Source organism: Pongo abelii, chromosome 1 (assembly GCF_028885655.2).
Source record: "Pongo abelii isolate AG06213 chromosome 1, NHGRI_mPonAbe1-v2.0_pri, whole genome shotgun sequence".
Classification (NCBI taxonomy): domain Eukaryota; kingdom Metazoa; phylum Chordata; class Mammalia; order Primates; family Hominidae; genus Pongo; species Pongo abelii.
This window is the reverse complement of record NC_071985.2, coordinates 191,803,202-191,817,640: the sequence shown is the minus strand read 5'-3', so window position 1 is coordinate 191,817,640 and position 14,439 is coordinate 191,803,202. Positions and strand designations below refer to the sequence as shown.

Here is a 14,439-nt window from a genome sequence, read left to right as displayed (position 1 = left end):
CCAGCCTGCAGCTGAGGACATTGTGGTTCAGACAGGGGAGGGAACTGGCAAATGACACACAGTACTTAGTGGCAGTTCCAGGAACAGAACCCAGGACTCCCAGCTCCATACCCTGGCCCCGATTCCTCTGTGGGCTGGAACCATCTCCCCATGCCCGCCTTTCACCAAGGGACACGTACGTGCTTATTACCTGGAGCTCTAATCTGATTGTCTGCCTACCCCTGACCATTCCTGGGTATTTGAACTTGTGCACTGATGGGCTGAGATGACTCTCCAAAGCAGCAATGCACCAGGCAGCAGAGTTAAGAGCCAGACAGAAAGGAAATGGGGGTTGCATTTGTTCAGAGCCAGGTACTTTATATGATCACCTCAACTAACACTCACAGTGCCCTGCAATGAAGGCATTATAACTACATTTTATAAACGAAGAAAATGAAACACAGAGAACTTAAAAATGTAGCAAATTACGCAGTGAGAAAAGGGCAGGACCAGCATCAGAGTCAAGTTCCTCCTGGTAAGGAAGCCCTTGTTCTCTCTGCCCGACCACTCCATCAGAGGCCCTAAGGCCTAGACAGCACTTCAGAGCCTGTTGGGCTGGGTCCCTAAAAACAACAAAATATTCCTCTGGGGAAGTAACAAGAATGATCCCATTCTAGAGATGAGGAAACTGAGACCTGGAGAGGAAATACAACTTCCACATGGCCATGTGGCCTGTGGGTGGTAGATTTGCTCAACTCTGAGCTTCTTGGGGACGCAGACTCTCTCCTAGTGCTTAGCCCAGAGCTGAGCCCCTAGAAGGACCCAATCCACTGTTGAATAAATGAATAAATGACAGAGTAAGGTGAGAAGCACAACCTCCCGAGACTACCACAAGCCGGGTGTTTACACCCCAATTGCCCCACACGGTGGCCTCAGGAGCAAGAGACCAGGCTGATGCTGGTGAGCACAAGCCTAAACTCACACTGATATCCAAAGCTCACATCCTCGTCTCTGAGCCCATCGATCTGTCAGAGGCATGGGAAGTGATGCTGGCCTTGGTCCCCATTCAGCCCTCAGCTCTCCAATAACCTCAGCAATGGTTATGCATAACCATTGCATAACCTCAGCAATGGTTATGCAATGAAGAGGTTTAGGAAGATGGCAGAGCTGGCAATTCTTTCACCCAAAGACTGATGCTTATGGCATGGAATGTACCTTCCTCCTAAAGGCTGGTGTTTGGGGCAAATTGGTCTATTTTATTGCCCCCTTGAGGAGCAGCTGATTCATTCGCAAATACTGCAGTTTTTATTATTCTCAGTAATTTTTCATCCTAACAACTGAAACTAGTTATTGTTTATGGTTCACCTACTAAGTGCCAGGCACAGGTATCTAATGAGACATCTGTCACCCTGTAGGTAAGTGTGAGCATTCCCACATCACAGATCAGGAAGCTGAGGTTTAGGAGAGGCAAAGCAAATAGGAAAGGCACAGGGCTAGAAAGCAGGAGATATAAACTCCGGTCTGTGGGACGCCATAGCTCGTGCTCCTACCATGTGGCCTTTGCAGGTCCGGGACAAGGGGGTCGGAGCCACAGCCAAGGACAGATGGAAATGGGAGGCAGATGGAAGGCCTGCCTGACTTCCTGGGCCTCCTGCTGGCTGGGCTTCTCATCCCAGGCAGAACATCTAGCACCAGGGCACTTCTCCACATGCCCACATGCTGTCCCCACACTCTGATCAGACAATCAGGGTGGAACTTGGAGCTCTTCTGTTCAAAGCCCTCAGGTGACAGCAACTGGCACCCCTGGTTAAGAACCACTGCTCTGAATTCTCAGACCATTTTCTCACAACTACACCCTCTTCTGGAAGGTTCTAAAATGTTTCTTAAGAAATCTGTTAATTGGTTTACGAAGAATATCACACCTCAAAACTGCTGAGACCTTCCAATTCTAAGATTCTCAACCAAGCAACAATAACTCATCCACGAATGCATGTGAAGGTTTGTCTTTGTTAATGACAATTATTCCCAAACAGCGTGATGTTTATAAAAAGGACTTTGGAACCCAAAGTCCTGGGTTTGAGTCCTAGCTCAAACCAGTTATTTGACCACAGGCAACTCAACTCAACCTAATAGTTATTAAAAGCCCACTATGGACCCAGAGCCCTGGGCCGGGAAGACTAGGGACACAGAAGCAGACAAAAGAAAGTCATGATCCCTCTTAGCTCTGAGTTCCTCATCTGTAAAACAGGAACCAGCAGTTACCAAGTGCCTGCTACACCCCCGGGCCTTGAAGTGCATGTTCTCACTTCACCCCACCAAGAGCCTCGGGAGGCAGGTTCTCCTGTGATCCTGCTCTGCAGCGGAGGAAGCAGGGGCTCAAGGGGGTGAAGTGGCCTGGGTGAGCCTGCGGCAGTGTGTGGCAGTGTCTGCGCTCTTTCCATCCCATCCCCCGCTTGGCAGATTAGTCCACAGAGTGAACAGGATAATAAGGGAGAGTGCTCTGCAGCCGATCAGGAACCGCACAGATGTATGACATCATGGTTATTAATAATGGAAGCAGCACAACTAATTCACAATCCTTCCAGATGGACCACCTGAATTGTCTCCTGCAAACCTCCTGCAAACAGAGCATCGAATTCTATAACGGTAGAGCTAAGAGGGTCCTTAGAAGTCTGACCTTTTCCTCATTTACAGGGGTTGAGGATGGACAGATCTAGAGGGCAGCCCCGCCCCACAAAGCCCAGGATGCACTGCTTGGCTTTAGTGATTGAATCAGGAAGATAAGTAGGTCTCAGATCAAACACCAGCAGTTACCCCCTCCAAAGGGTGCTGGCAAGAATATCAGCAGCGAACTGCAAAAGTATGGCCTCTTCCTGGTCCCTAGCCCAGCTCCTTTCTGCTACAGGGCCTTTGTACCTGCTGTTCTTCTATGGCAAATATTCTTTCCCCAAAGCTTTGCAAGGCTGTCACTTCTTCATTACTCAGATCTCAAGATAAATGTCAGCTCCTCAGAGAACTCTCTGGGCCCCCACGTGTAGCTTCTCCCATTCCTCCCTGGCATTCTCCATCACACAGCTTTGTTTGAGTTTCTTCAGAGTGTATATGACGACTTAGCTTTATCTGATCCATTAATATTCATTATTTCTCTTCCCAATGGAATGCAGACTCCCTGAAAGAAGGGATTAAATAGTTTTCACTGCTGTAGTCCCTAGAATGGTGCCCAGGTCCCAGCAGGCACTCAGCAAACATGTTCATCAAATCCCCCTGGATGTTGGCCTGGGTCATGGCCATCCTAGCATCTGGCAGACACTCATTCAATAAATGCTATTGACCCTCTCCTCTATGCCAGGCTCTCTGCTAGATGCTGCGGTCCTTGCCCTCACAGTGCTTTGACATTGATTAAAGCAAACAGCACAGGAGAAGCCAGAGCTGTTGCTGTCCCATCACATGCAACCAAGCAGTAGTTGGCCAATATCCACAAATATGGCAGAAAATGGAAGAAATTGGGAGACACGGAGGAAATGCGGCATTGGGTTGGCCCTGCAAAGCACTCCCACATGCTAAGTACTCATGTTGGGGAGCTAGTGCCTGGCCCCCCTTCACCAGCTCTGGGGACATGGGGACAAGGGGACATCCCCATTGCCACAACTACCTCATAGCTGCAGCCTAGAACACAATGGGACGAATGTGTGTGTGTGAGAGTGTGCATAGGAGCAGATGTGTGAGTATGAACAAGTATACAGGATCGCATAAGTGAGAGTGCATGGGAGCAGGTGTGTGTAGAGGAGAAGGGTTGTGCGTGCGAATGAGTGTACAGGATGGCGTGTGTGAGTGAGTTAGAGTGGGCTGTGGGTGTGTGCACGTGTAGCAACAAACTTGTGTGTAGAAGTGGGTGTTTGAGTGTGTAAGAGTGCACACACATGTGTACGTGTGCATGTGTGAGAGATGACTGTGGTACCATTACCAAGCTCTTCACCACAGGCTCCACATCTGGTTGAACTTTACATGCTAAAGTCTCCAAAATGAATGGCACAGAGTTGGTAACTGGTTATCACTTAATTCATTCAACAATAAATCATTTGAATCTTTATGTTTTTTAAACACATTCTGCAAAATGTCCATACAAAGCAGCAAGACTGGTTCTAGAGGAAAATTCTCAACTTCTGGATGTCATTCAATGAGGTGAGAGCACTGGATGGGGAGTCATGTTGTGGTCCGTGCTTTACCACTAACTACTGGGTGATCTTGGGCCACTGTTTAGCTGTGTGACCTCAGATGAGCCTCTTAACTGTTCTGGGCTTCTGCTCACTCTCCATTAAAACAGACCAATTAGAATTTAGCTCTCAAAGTTTGGTTGCAACTGTACAACACTACATCATCTCTATGGGTAGCCCCTGAAGCACTGTTTCCTTGGAGAGCAAGCCTACTAACTTGAAAAGGGCCCGCAACTAGAAAAAAATGCTGGGTTGGACAAAGTTAAAGAGTCTTTTATTGCAGGACTTCTCAGAGCCTTTCATTTGCCAGTATGGATTGTAATTGGCCAAAAGGGTAATAGAGAGCTTGCACAATTTGCCATTCTTACTCTAACAGGGAAACCTTTACTGGTGGAACAGCTTTCAGAACTAACAATCCACTGAACACACTGGGAAAATCTGCTACTAGGCACACAGGACACTTATTAATGACCCCTTTTTGCAGATGATGGAACAGAAAGGGTGTTCTAAGTCACAGAGCAGAGCCATGACAACTACCAGCCCAGAAATCATCCAAACCACAGTTACTGGCACGTGCACAAGGCTTTACATCTACAAAACATTTTTTACTTACGTGATCTCAATCTTTCTTAAAAACATACCTCTGGGGACACTCATTCCATTTTTGATAAATCACAGCCTGAAAGAGACGAAGGAGTCTGTCCAGAGTCACTAAGAGATAGACCCATAATTTGGCTCTATCAGTTTCCCCTATGTCCTTGATGAAACATCAATCAATACATTATATTTTTATAGATAAACAACTGTGGCCACTATGCAGAGATCCCTGCAAGATGCCAAGGCTGATGCTATCTGCACCTGTTTTGCAGCCACCACCACTTCTGTCTGAAGCCCAAGCACCCTGCTCTGATTAAGGGGGGGTCGGGGCGGGTGCTCTCAGAAATGCCCCTGGAGTAGAAGCCGCTCTGGAAACATCCAGGCTGTGAAGTGGGAGTAGATCTCTCCCAGTCGCCACACCCTCCTGACCACGCCAGGTACAACCTGCTAGGATGTACCCCCAGTGCCAGGTGTCATTATGCCGGGAGGAGGGGCTCCTCGGGAAGATCCAGAGCAAGGCTAGTTTAACTCACTCCCAATGAGCCCCGAGGAGCCCCAGGCTGGTGGGCTCTGACAGACTGAAACTGCATGGCCTTGGGGGAAGCTAGGGCTGCCAAACCCATTCAGCAGCTCCCGCCGGTGTGTCCCACGGTATGCGTGGGTGCGAGGGGTGAGCGCCGCGTCGGGCTGAGAGTCTGCGCTGGACACAGGAGGCTGTGCACGCCAACGGCCGTGCCAGGCGCGAGTGTGCCAGAGAAGTGTGTGAACGCGGGAACGCTTGTGTCGCCCTAGGGTGGTGACAGAAGTAGCGTCTGGAAAACGCTGGCTGAGAGCGCGTGCATCAGGCCACCGCAGGCTGCGAAGAAGCCGGGGCCCCTCACTCCAAGGGTCCCGGGAGTTGGCACCGACGCACTACTGCACGCGCGCCCGCGCCCAGCCCTCTCCCACCGACGCGGCTCCCTCCGGTCCCTCTGCCGCCCGCTCGGCGGTGCCCGGCCCCTGGGCTGCCAGGCCGCGGCGGGGGCGCGGCGCGCGGGGCGCTCGTTGCTTACCTGCGGGCGGCCGAGGCTCCGCTGCTCTGGGTTGGGCTGCGCCGCGCTGGACTGGGCTGCGCTGGGCTGCGCGCCCGGCCTCCGCGCGGCTCGGCAGCGCCCGCGCGCTCGGCTCCGCCCGGCTCGGCTCCGCCCGGCGGTGCCCCGGGCGCTCGCTGGCGGCCCACGCGGCGCGGGGTGGGCGCGGGGCGGGCTGGCGGGCGGGCGCCGGCGGCGGGCGCGGCTCCGGGCCGCCCCGCGGCCGCTTGGAAGCTCCTTATTTGGGCAGTGATGTCAGGGGAAGTCGCAGGGGCCGGACCACCCACTTCTTTCCATTCACTCCCCAGAGTTTCCTGTCGCCGAGCACCGGGACCCCGCCGCCGGCCCGGGGCGCCTCTCCCGCCCGCTCGGCCTCACTGCTGGCCACCCCGGGATGCCTTCGCGGCCGGGGTCGCAGATGGGCCCGGGCGCGGCTGGCGGCTGCCACGGGAGGGTCTCCTCGCCCGGGGAATCCCTGGCTGCCGGCGGCCGCGGGGAGGGTCTGCGCGCCGGCCTCCTCGGTGACAGGCCGTGTCACTCCGGGTGCCGCCCCTCCCTCCGCGCCCGCCCCGGCTCCCGCGCTGTCTTTTCCTTCTGGGCCCTCTAGGGAGGGCAGACAGGGAAGCCCCGGTCGCCGCCGCCGGGGCCCTGCCACTCGGCGCCACGCCTTGGTCGCACTCGGGCCCAGCGGGCGTCCATCGCCGTCCCCAAAGTGTGCGCTCTACGCCTTCCCCTTGGGTGCCAGCCCGGCTCCGGGAAGCCCGCGCCTCCCCAGGCGGGAATCCGCTTTAATGAGCTCTGGGCGGGGCGGGCCTGCCAGGGCCTCCCTGGGCTCAGGCCTGGGGTGGGGGCGGGGGACACCCCGGGGCTTCCCAATGGCTTGACTTTACCAGAAGCTGCTGGATCTCGGGATTTGGGCCTGAGTCACTCTGGTCCTTGCTCTGGCCAGGATCAAGCACACTTGAGCCAGTTCCCAGTCAGGCCCCCACGGGTCTGCGGGAAGGCCAGGACCCTGAGATCTCTCTCCGTGATCTGTTATTTCACTGTTGCCCACCAAATGTTATTTGGCAGAGGTCAGCCCTCTGCCACAGTGGAACCACGGCTGGCCCTGGGTTTGGCTGACTCCAGGAACAGCCTCAGGAGGAGATAATGGAGCTGGGGGTGGGGGGTGTAGAGTGGGGTTAAGCCAGGACTAGAGTGAGGTAAGTTAAGTGCCTAGGATGCAGAATTTAACCAAGCACTCCCTTTCAGGGTCATGAAAGTTTGAGGCCCCACAGGGAACTAAGCACTATGCTGACCCAAGTTTCCAGAGGGATCCTTGGAGGCTCCAGGTTTCCTCTGGCTCCAAAGTCATGCCCAAAGGGCGGATTAGTGACCTTGGGCATTTGTGTGCCTTTATACAACAGCCTCTGATAGAGCCGCCACCCTTCCTCCAAAGCCAGATCAGAGCAAATAGACTCCTCCCAGACCCCCAGCTTTAATGAAGGGAACCCCCACTTTCTAAGAGGCACTACACTCCTAGGGGCAGAGAGGAGGAAGCTATGGCTCTAGGGCTTGCAGAGAGTCAAGGCAGGTGTGATTGCAGCTGGACATGGGTCTGCACACTCACGTACACAATTGCAAACCCACTGACCAGCTGCCAAGCTGCCCAGCTGTTCTGTGGATCACCACCACCCCAGTCTCTCTCAACTTCCATCAGCTCCCAGGGCCCAATCCCAGCTCTAATTGGGTCATCCTCCCTCTGACAAAGCCCCAAAGGGAAGGACCAAACTTCCTGATCTGGCATGCAAGGCCCCACGGACCAGCTGCATCTCCCAGAGCTCAGCCCACCCTGCCATTTGCCCAGCCACCACCCCCAACACGCACCACTTTGCACCAGTTTCCACTTCTTGAGGTCTTCACACAGGCTTTCCCTTTGAAATGTCTTCTCCACCCCTCCGGCTGTCCTTCACACCCTGAATCCAAGCCTGCCTTTGATACAGGTCCTTCTCTTGAGCAGGGCAACTGGGGTGGGGTGCCCCCTGGGACAGATTCCTGCTCCTCACTCCACTCCTGCCCTGCCCCCACTGTCCTGCTTCCCATTTTCTGGCTGAAAGCAACTCCAGGCAGAGGAGGTGGGTGCCTTGTTATAATTCATATGCCCTGAGGGGTGACTTTTTATCATTCACACACACAGGCTCAGATGACAGCCTTGCTCCTGCCCCAAGTTGAATGACATCCTCCCCACCTTTGAGAGGTGGCCTGGCCTCAAGGGACCCTCCCAATGGATTTGGTCGCCTTCCATGATGCCACAGGCAACTCAATAGTTCCTGCCTCTACAGACTTGCCCATCACCTCACATTTGAAGTCAGTTATTGGGGGCCTCCTCTTCCTCAGACTGGGAGCTTCAGGGAACTTTCCATCTTGATCCTTCTCCCCTCCCAGGACTGATAAGTTTACAAATGTTTGTTAAGTGAATGAATGGTCCTGAGGGGCAAATCCTAAGACAAACTAACCAGAAGACAGGGGAGAATTTACCCAACCCAGAACTGTGGCTGATGTCCTAGGGTCCCTGGCTGGGGGCTGGGATGAAAGGCGGGGTTCTCAGCTAGACTGGCTTGAATGCTCAGGAGACTGGGGTGGCTTGGGATTTGTCTCCTCCTTTCTCTTGACAAACTCCTCTGCAGCCATCAGGGAGCCTGGGATATCCCCATGCCAACCCCCCAAAACACGGAGTCCTGAGCTGGCCCTAACGAGGTGGAGGGGAAGGATGAAGGAAAATGCAATTTGTCAAGCCCTTTCATTGTACCAGACACAGTCAGACTTGATTCCCCTGAGCCTTCCAAGCCACGCAGGCCTTTCCAGCGGTAGTCATTCTCCAGGCCAGGAGTGTCAGCTGGGGAGCCCTCACCTAGCTCCTCCCACAACCATCTGTCCCCACTTCAAGACTCAGCCCCTACCTCAGTTCTGGTGCCAATTCTCACGGGAAGCCAGAAGGTCTTCAGGACTCCAGCCTCAGAGCGCAGAGAAAGAAGGTGGGGGCAGGCAGCCCTGCTTCGAGGCTACCAACCTGACCTCGACTCTGCTCTGTGAGCCCCCACCTGCAGACCAGGCCTCCACCAGTCTGCAGAAAGGCAGAGTTGGGGTGCAGGGCACCTTTCCCACCATGTATCTGAAAGGCAGGTGGTACCAGGTGCCAGTTCCTTCCTATCAGTCCCATCCCCTGCAAGTAACTGGGCCAGGTCTGGAGAAAGTCCCAGTACTTGGCCCTGGGGGCCTTCCCACATTCCTCCATTCCTCAAACATGAATCAGGCACCATTTCTGTGTTGGGAACATGTAATACACAAGCCTGTGTTCATGGATAGAGACTGACAGGTAAACAGATATCCCACTGCTAAATGTTACACTGCTGTTTGACAAAGTTGGAGAGGGCCGGAGTAGGGGCATACAAGATGGAAAGATAAGATTCATTCTACTTCTGGAGCTACAATTCAAGAAAACTGTGATCCAGCTGTCCCAGGCTAGAATGCTGAATGCTTGTTTCCACGGAAATGTTACACACACACACACACACACACACACACACACACACACACACACACAGAGCCTGGATCTGCTGTAAAGCCAGCATCACACTGTAGAGACTTTACAAGCTAAAAGAGATTAGAGCAGAGGGCAGGTTTGGCATTTGATCTGCCATCTAGAAGGCTATCTCTATGGAATTTTGTTTCCAGCTTATAACAACAAAATTAGACACACTTTTGGAACCCACTGTTGCTCCCAAGGAGCTAGGGACCACCACAGTGTGTTGGGAGCACTTTTAAGGTGGGGTGGGGCTGAGCAACCAGGCCCTGTGGGCCTTCTGGGTTATTTATGTTTAGGTCCTATACTGACTTAGCAACCATCCTCTCTCCATCCTCCATCCCCATTGCTGTGCTTTCCTGGACTCAGATGCTTTGGTTGTTTTCCTGTTTGGGGTGTGTGTGTGTGTGTATGTGTATGTGTGTGTGTGCATGCGCACATGTATGGTAGGTGCTCTCTTCATAGACCTGTTGCACACATGAAGCTTCTGTCCTGGGACAGAGACTAGAGTTTGCATTTTATGGATATCACCTTCCTGAGGTCCAACCCTCCAGACCCAGTTCCCATCCTTTCTCTCCAGCCTGAGAACTGTGTTTCCAGCTTCCTGACTTAACCCGATGCTGTGGATAACAGCATGGGCCTTGGAGCCACATAGACCTGGGTTCAGGCTCCAGCCCCACACTTACTGTGCCACCTTGGGCATGTTACTTGATGTCACTGATCTTGACGTTCTCATCTCCAAGGGCTGCTGGGAAGTTTTGACAAGATACTGCAATAGAACTCTTCAGTGTACAAAATAGTAGGTGCTCAATAAACAGTAGCATTGATTACTGTCCTCCCATATGGTGACTCAGAATCCTCCTCCTCTCATACTGCTCATCTTCATGGATGTGGGCATCAATCTTCTCAAGCCCAAAGCCAGAAGCCCTTCTCCATGCCTGGTGCCTCAATTCAGGCCACCATCACCAACAAGTTCCAACAGCCTTCTCCCTGGCACTGTGCCCAGCTTACCCCTGCAATCCATTCTCCACACAGGTAGAACTCTCTAGGACACCTTCAAGTGGGTCCCTGTTCAGCAAAACCACCGGTCTATTAGGGCCTTTAACAACAGAGCCTCAGTTTACCAGTCCAAACCTCCCTCTCTCTGCACTATCCCCATCCACCCTATGCTCCCACCATACAGAATCTCTCACTGTTTCTGAGCCTGCCAAGTGCATTTTGCACATGCAGTTCCCTATACTTTTCCCCTCACCCATCTGCTTGGCCAGCTCCCACTCAGCCTTCCAGGCCAGCTCAGAGGCCACTTCCCTTGTGAAGGCTTCCCTGGCCCCCAGGGAGTGTTGGCCGCTTCCTTTGCCATGAGCCTCCAGTACTTGATACAGACTGTCATGGCTTGTGCCCCACTGTGAGAGTCATTTCTTCATGTGTCTGTTGCCCCCTTAGATTCTGCATCTCTGTGCATGACCAAATCTTAGCTCTTAGGAATGTCACAGATATTCAGAACATGCTGAACTGTTAACACACGGCTCCTCTGATCATCCTGCCTGGTAACCAGCAACTACAGGAGGCCAGTTGGCCTCAAGCTCATGGAATAGTTTTCCCCAAATGACAAAAGCATCCTCTTTTCCTATACTTCAGACTGAGACTTGGGTCTGGCCTGGGCTCTGAGACTGCCTCATTCTGGCTTTTCACCAGCATTCTGGGGGACTCCCACAGGGCTCAGCAGGCCCCAGGTGGGGAAGGCGGGGCCTTCAGTTCCGGGAAATCAGAAGATTAGTCAAGCCACACTCCCCTGGCAGCTGTGAGAACAGGTTTTCCCCAAGCCAAGGGACTTGCAAGATCATCAATAGCAACAAATATTTACTCTGCCCATGGCTTTGTGCCCACCAAGGGAGGTGCATAAGTACAGCATCAACTTCCACGGCTTGGATTAAGATGGATCTGGGTGCATGTCCTGGTCCTGACACTTACTGGCTGCTTAACTCCCCTATACCTCAGTTTTCACAGCTGCTAAATGGGGAGAATAACACATCCAGGAAAAAATTAGAGGAATAAATTAGAGCAGATAAAATTAAAAGAGAAAATGCATTTAAAGTATCAATAACAGAAGCAATATGTATTAGTCACCCAATAAAAAAGCCCCCCAACTCAAGCTCTTTGGGGGATACTATGATGAACAAGACTTAGTCCTTGCCAATAGCTGATGAAGTAAGGGAAGGGGGACATAAGAATTAAATCAGACCCTATAAACATGAACACAAGGTAAACAGCAACAGGAATGACAAAAAAGAGTTCTGGAAGTAGCAGAGGGAGAGAAGAATTCTGAGATGCCCTTATATTCTTCTTCTCTGCTGAGACTTTCATCCAACTGATTGATATAATCCACGTGGCCAGCCCAGGGCGAAGGGCTGGGTAGGGCCCGGCGGGGGGGGGGGGCGGGGGGCGGGGGGCGGGGCGGGGCAGGAAGGAATCCCAAGGCAAGACAAATGAGGCATGAAGGATCCTGTGCTCAGGCAGCTCACAGTCTGGTTCCGGAGAGGCCTTGCACACTACAGAAAATAACTATGACAACAGTGGATGAAAGCAGTGAATGCTGCCGAAGACATGGGCGAGAGAAATGAATACGGGAGGGGTGGGGCCTGGTGCAAAGGCTACTTTCAAAAGCCTGCATCCACAGCAAAGGACTGTGGAAGTGGCCTCACCCCATCCCTGCTCAGACTCTGCTTCCACTGCAGCCCTTCTGACCTCTCAAGGCCAGAGGTGAGAACCCCAATCCTTCAGCCTTCAGCCTTGCAATCTTCCCACTTGCAGTCATGCCCAGGAAGGGCGTGGCCTGGGTCAGACAGCTCACTAGTCCGTAAACACAATGTGAATTTGTATACTCCACTTTTCCCCATGCTGTTCCTTCTACCTGGCGTACCCTTCCTTCTCCTATCCCCCATCCACTCTTCCCTCCAGCTCCCCTGTAAATTCTCTTTGCCTATTTAGTGAACTCGTCCTACAAGCTCTCCTTCAAATGTCCTGTTTTTCTTATTTTTTCCTGACTTCCACTCTCAGCAGAATTGAAAGCCCCCTTCTTAATGATGTTCTGGTAATTAGCTTTGTATATACCATCAAAATATTTCTCACATTATAGTAAAGTATTTGTGTCTGGTGCCCCTACTAGGTTAGGAGAGCTCTGGGGTCTGTGCTTGGTACCTACCAGGTAGGTGCTCAATAAACAGGGCACCTGGAAGGCTTTCTCCTGAGGCTTCCCATAGCTGGAGTGGAATATGGCAGCCTCTGCCACTCTGCCTGGGAGTGCAGAGGAAGCTTCCATGATCCCTCAGGAACTCCAGGCTCTTATTCCAGTCAGCCATGTACCTTCAGGCCTGAAAACAAGCCCTCTGAGAGCTGTCTTCCCGAGGCTTTTCTGCTGATCTCTTGCAACTTGCTCCTCAAACCCACCCTGAACTCTGACTGGATGAGAATCCCAGCAAGGGCCCTGGGCACCTAGCTGTGTCCTATTTAGAAAGGGCTGAGTCAGGCAAACTTATAAGCAGAGGCAATGTCCCAGAGGGTGGCAGGGTGGAAGTATTGAGGGGAGACCTGGAGAGGGGAAGGCAGGCCTGTGAATTTGGTGGGTCTTGGTTTGAAGGTGAAAGATCAATAGCAGTCTGGGGGTGGGAGGAGGGTGTGATGGTTAATTTCATGTGCCATCTCGACTGGGCCATGGGGTGCCCAGACATTTGGCCAAACATTGTTCCAGGTGTGTCTGTGGGGGTGTTTCTGGGTGAGATGAACATTTGGATCAGTAGACTTAAAGCAGATTACCCTCCCTAACATGAGAGAGCTTCATCCAATCTACTGAAGACCTGAATAGAATGAAAAGGCTGAGTAGGAGGAAACTCCTCCTGCCTGACTGCTTGAGCTGGGACATTGGTCTTTTCCTGCCTTTGCACCAGAATGAAGCATCGGCTCTTCTTGGGTCTCAAGCCTACCCACTTGCAGAATGGAACTTATACCATTGGATCTCCTGGGCCTCAGGCCTTCAGACTCAGACTAGAAATACACATGGGCTCTCCTGGATCTCTAGCTTGCTGACAGCAGATCATGGGACTTCTCAGCCCCCATAAGCACATGAGCTAATTATTTACAATAAGTCTCTTCCTATGTCTATATCTACATTTATCTCTATGTCTATCATATTGATTCTGGTTCTCTAGAGAACCCTTATAGATGGCTAAGTCAGGACTTCCCTCAGATGCCAGGAGGACCCCATATTCCTTTTTTGGGGTCTCACATCTCCAACAACTCTGAAGTAAGTGAGCATTTCCTTCTTCCTCATAGCTAGCAGAGGCCTCACTCCCTGGGAGGGCCTCTTTGCAGATGGGCACAAGCCGTCACTCCTCTGTGGACTCCTAGCACTCAATATGGGTCCTAGCACCCAGTAGGTGCACAGTGATATTGACTGAACAAATGCATACCCCATACTTATTTGGGTAGCCCTTTGTGGTTGGGGGCATAATCATACCCATGTCCTCATGGGTGTGATCCCAAGGCTCTGGAGGGGCAGGGCAGGGACCATTAGCCCCAGTTAATAGATGGGCAAACAGAGGCCCAGAGAGGACCTAGAAGCAGTTCCAGCAGAGGGACCCTATCTCCAGGGCATTGGCTTTCTCTGGAGCAGCCATGGCCCATGTTTAGCAAAAACAGGATGCTGCCCTGAGCCCAGGTGCCTCCATCCCCCCTGAATTCATGCATTCTGTAACACATGTTCAGCCACTATTGGCTGGGCCCTGTTCTAGGGACTTAGAGTGCATCAGTGAACAAAATGAACAAAAATCTCTGCCCTGTGGAGCTTATGTTCTAGGGGAAAGAGACAGACAGTAAACAAGAAACAGAATAAGTAAGCTATAGAGCATATTAGCAGGAGGTATGGACTATGGCAACAAGCAGAACAGAGTAAGGGAACCAGGAACGCAGGGGTGGGAGATGAGTCACAAGTTTAAATAGGGTGGTTAGAGTCAGCCTCATT

At 52.3% G+C, this 14,439-nt stretch overlaps 1 protein-coding gene across 5 annotated transcripts in view; it reads right to left on the bottom strand.

The window, feature by feature from the left end:
• Positions 1-14,439, bottom strand: part of HIVEP3 (HIVEP zinc finger 3) — a 533,725-nt gene that overhangs the window by 155,247 nt on the left and 364,039 nt on the right. The window contains exon 1 of one of the 5 annotated variants that reach the window (XM_024256945.2): positions 5,843-5,967. The exons of the other annotated variants lie outside the window; for them this stretch is intronic. The gene's annotated coding sequence lies outside the window, so the exon portion shown is untranslated. Of the gene's footprint in view, positions 1-5,842; positions 5,968-14,439 lie in introns of those variants that run through there. 5 annotated transcript variants of the gene reach the window in all.